Source organism: Ranitomeya variabilis, unplaced genomic scaffold (genome assembly GCF_051348905.1).
Source record: "Ranitomeya variabilis isolate aRanVar5 unplaced genomic scaffold, aRanVar5.hap1 Scaffold_547, whole genome shotgun sequence".
In the NCBI taxonomy this organism is placed as follows: Eukaryota; Metazoa; Chordata; class Amphibia; order Anura; family Dendrobatidae; genus Ranitomeya; species Ranitomeya variabilis.
This window is the reverse complement of record NW_027508184.1, coordinates 12501-17500: the sequence shown is the minus strand read 5'-3', so window position 1 is coordinate 17500 and position 5000 is coordinate 12501.

Sequence of the window (5000 nt, the reverse complement as noted above, 5' to 3'; positions counted from 1 at the left end):
CGGCGCCGCCGTCTGGCTTAGACCTGCCTCCACCGCGGGGGGTCCTCGACCCACCGGCGGACGGGCGCGAGGAGTGGGAGAGGGGGGCTGGCCGTCGGGGTCCGCCGCGGCTCCGGCACAAGCCCCAGCGACCCGGAGGTCAAGCGCGGGGCATGGTCGGCCTGGCCGTGTCGGCGTCGCCCTCCGGCGTAGTCCCTTGTCCCGGGCTCTTGCCCGTAACCTCAAAGGTGACCGACCGAGCGGCGTCTCCCCCCGAAGCCGTGTCTCGACTGTTGAGAACAGACGAAGTCCGGTGCGGCAATACGCCGGGTACTCCCTTCGCCAAACTCGTGCCCCCCTTCGATTCGTCTTTCCTTCTCCATCCTCCCTTCTCGCTCCGGGGCGTCCGCTTGGTCTCTCTCTCTCGCTCTCCCTCTCGCTCTCGCGCTCCCTGCCGAGCCGCCTCGGAGGACGGCGGACGAGGGGAAGGCGACGGCGTTCGGCCGCGGGGCACACCGCACGGTGAGAACCCACTCGCCCGCCTCCCCGCACGTCTGTCATCCCCCCACTATCGTAGGGGCTCGGGAAAAGACTGGAAAACGCGGAGCTCGGCGGTGGCGTGGAAGCGCCACCCACCGCCGCCGCTCTCGCCGATGCCCACCGCGGAGGCCGCCCTTCGGACGCTGGGGTGCGGCGCGGGCCTCCGCGGACGAGCTGCGCATCTGGAAGTCAAAGGGCCGCCCTCGGAGAAGATCGTTGTGCTGCCCCGCGCGGGGAGCGATTCGGACGGCGGGCCCCCACGCCGAGGTGGGTGGGCGCCCCTCCGTTCGCCCGTGCGGGTCGTCGGACCGCTGCCGTACCACGGTTCGGGTCAAACTCCCCACAGCTCGGCCGCCTCCGTCCGTAGACGGGAGGGCGACCGCCGGCGTGCGCGCCCAAGGACGAGTGCCTGAAACCCGGGGGGGGGTAACAGAGGAAGGAGACCGCCCGCCGTAAACCGACGCGGGCTCCAAAGCCCGGGCCGAGCGAGCGGCACCACCTCCCCACCCGGGAGCGCTGAGCCAGATCGATCGGAAGAAAGGGCAGGGGCTCGGGTGGAACCCCTGCCTCCGTTCTTCCCCTCGGGGGAGACGGGGAAGAAACGTGCCCCTGGAGTCCTGGAAGCGAGTGTCCGGCGCGCTCCGGGCGCCCTCGAGACGGAAGCCGGGTCGCGGTGCGATTCTCTCATAGGTCTCCCCGTTGGCGCGGAAGCGGGAGACATCCGACACAGAGAAACGCCGAGCCCGCTCCGAGGGGACAAAGTCAGAAGGAGCGATCCGCCCTCCCAGAGCCCTCCTGCGGACGAGGACTCTGGATCTGCCCCCCTTCTGACGACCGTCGCCCTCAGAGGACAGGAACCCACGTGGGGAGGGTCCGTTCGGGCTCGGGCGACCCAGGAAACGCGTCTCGGACTCGGGACGGACAACCGGCAAAAGTCCCCCTGGAGCCGCGGAAGCCTGGTCTCGGCGCGAGTGCGAACTTCCATGCAAAAGGGGGGTACTCGCCAAACCGCCTACCCGAGTCGAGGAACCACGAAAACAACGGATTTTGGTCGGGGCCGAGAGGTACCTCTCTCTCCTATATCCTGCAGCTGGTGTGCAAAACTGGGTATTTGCATGGTGAGACACCGACCCCCACTTTAAGGGAACAAAGTCAAAAAGTGTCCGACCTCCTGGAGCCGTGCGGCGGATCCGGCGGCCAGAAATTTCCTCATTCCGGTTCTATTTTTTTTTTTTTCGAATTTGCGAAATTTGGAGGCCAGGCGGCGTAGCTGGGACCTGGACTAGCTCGAAACACCCTGAACCGGTGAGCGGAATCGATTTCCCAAAGTTCTACGGCTCCCGGAAGCCAAAAACAGCTCGCCGGAAAATTTCAAAGTCCCAAGGACTCTTTCTTGAAAATCAATCCGGGGGCCATGGAAGTGTCCTCGGTACAACCTCAGAGCTTTCCCCCGCCTGGAAGTCTGACAGCGGTCTGACGTTTTTCAAAGTTTTGAGCTCTCTGTTTGTTCTCAAAGTCACAAAATCGCTTTTTTTCAGTTTTCCACCCAGCAGACCCAAACTTCACCCCCACTTAGGTCACTGTCTAGGGGCGCCTTACGACATATTGACGCCCCTTTAGGGTGGAAGTAGGGGAAATGGGTGATTTTTACACAAAATCGGAAATTTCTCAAAATTTTTCTAAGTGTCAAGGACTCTTCCAGAAAATCTCCCCCAGGCTCCTGGAAGCGTCCCCGGTACACCTCTGGCGGCTGCCCCCGCCTGGAAGTCCGACACACGCCTGAAATTTTCAAAGTATGAAAATACGCATTTTCATCCAAAAATTCAACTTTCCCCCCGTGCACCGCAAACTTCACCCCCACTTAGGTCACTGCCTTGGGGTGCCTTACAACATATTGACGCCCCCCTGGGGTGGAAGTAGGGGAAATGTGACATTTTTCACAAAATCGAGATTTTCTCAAAATTTTTCTAAGTGTCAAGGACTCTTCCAGAAAATCTCCCCCAGGCTCCTGGAAGCGTCCCCGGTACACCTCTGGCGGCTGCCCCCGCCTGGAAGTCCGACACACGCCTGAAATTTTCAAAGTATGAAAATACGCATTTTCATCCAAAAATTCAACTTTCCCCCCGTGCACCGCAAACTTCACCCCCACTTAGGTCACTGCCTTGGGGTGCCTTACAACATATTGACGCCCCCCTGGGGTGGAAGTAGGGGAAATGTGACATTTTTCACAAAATCGAGATTTTCTCAAAATTTTTCTAAGTGTCAAGGACTCTTCCAGAAAATCTCCCCCAGGCTCCTGGAAGCGTCCCCGGTACACCTCTGGCGGCTGCCCCCGCCTGGAAGTCCGACACACGCCTGAAATTTTCAAAGTATGAAAATACGCATTTTCATCCAAAAATTCAACTTTCCCCCCGTGCACCGCAAACTTCACCCCCACTTAGGTCACTGCCTTGGGGTGCCTTACAACATATTGACGCCCCCCTGGGGTGGAAGTAGGGGAAATGTGACATTTTTCACAAAATCGAGATTTTCTCAAAATTTTTCTAAGTGTCAAGGACTCTTCCAGAAAATCTCCCCCAGGCTCCTGGAAGCGTCCCCGGTACACCTCTGGCGGCTGCCCCCGCCTGGAAGTCCGACACACGCCTGAAATTTTCAAAGTATGAAAATACGCATTTTCATCCAAAAATTCAACTTTCCCCCCGTGCACCGCAAACTTCACCCCCACTTAGGTCACTGCCTTGGGGTGCCTTACAACATATTGACGCCCCCCTGGGGTGGAAGTAGGGGAAATGTGACATTTTTTCACAAAATCGAGATTTTCTCAAAATATTTCTAAGTCCCAAGGACACTTTCAGAAAATCTTCCCCAGGCTCCTGGAAGCGTCCCCGGTACGCCTCCGGCGGCTGCCCCCGCCTGGAAGTCTGACACACGCCTGAAATTTTCAAAGTATGAAAATACGCATTTTCATCCAAAAATTCGACTTTCCGCCCGTGCACCGCAAAATTCACCCTCATTTAGGTCACTGCCCTGGGGTGCTTTACAACATATTGACGCCCCCCTGGGGTGGAAGTAGGGGAAATGTGACATTTTTCACAAAATCGGAAATTTCTCAAAATTTTTCTAAGTCCCAAGGACACTTTCAGAAAATCTTCCCCAGGCTCCTGGAAGCGTCCTCGGTACGCCTCCGGCGGCTGCCCCCGCCTGGAAGTCTGACACACGCCTGAAATTTTCAAAGTATGAAAATAATGCATTTTCATCCAAAATTCGACTTTCCGCCCGTGCCCCGCAAACTTTACCCACAGTTAGGTCACTGTCCTGGGGTACCTCACAACATATTGACGCCCCCCTGGGGTGGAAGTAGGGGAAATGTGACATTTTTTCACAAAATCGAGATTTTCTCAAAATATTTCTAAGTCCCAAGGACACTTTCAGAAAATCTTCCCCAGGCTCCTGGAAGCGTCCTCGGTACGCCTCCAGCGGCTGCCCCCGCCTGGAAGTCTGACACACGCCTGGAATTTTCAAAGTATGAAAATAATGCATTTTCATCCAAAATTCGACTTTCCGCCCGTGCCCCGCAAACTTTACCCACAGTTAGGTCACTGTCCTGGGGTACCTCACAACATATTGACGCCCCCCTGTGGTGGAAGTAGGGGAAATGTGACATTTTTCACAAAATCGAGATTTTCTCAAAATATTTCTAAGTCCCAAGGACACTTTCATGAAATCTTCCCCAGGCTCCTGGAAGCGTCCCCGGTACGCCTCTGGCGGCTGCCCCCGCCTGGAAGTCCGACACACGCCTGAAATTTTCAAAGTATGAAAATACGCATTTTCATCCAAAAATTCAACTTTCCCCCCGTGCACCGCAAACTTCACCCGCATTTAGGTCACTGCCCTGGGGTGCTTTACAACATATTGACGCCCCCCTGTGGTGGAAGTAGGGGAAATGTGACATTTTTTCACAAAATCGAGATTTTCTCAAAATATTTCTAAGTCCCAAGGACACTTTCAGAAAATCTTCCCCAGGCTCCTGGAAGCGTCCCCGGTACGCCTCTGGCGGCTGCCCCCGCCTGGAAGTCCGACACACGCCTGAAATTTTCAAAGTATGAAAATACGCATTTTCATCCAAAAATTCAACTTTCCCCCCGTGCACCGCAAACTTTACCCGCATTTAGGTCACTGCCCTTGGGTGCTTTACAACATATTGACGCCCCCCCTGTGGTGGTAGTAGGGGAAATGTGACATTTTTCACAAAATCGAGATTTTCTAAAAATTGCACTAAGTCCCAAGGACTCTTCCAGAAAATCTTCCCCGGGCTCCTGGAAGCGTCCCAGGTACACCTCCGGCGGCTGCCCCCGCCTGGAAGTCTGACACACGCCTGAAATTTTTAAAGTATGAAAATACGCATTTTCATCCAAAAATTCAACTTTCCCCCCGTGCACCGCAAACTTCACCCGCATTTAGGTCACTGCCTTGGGGTGCCT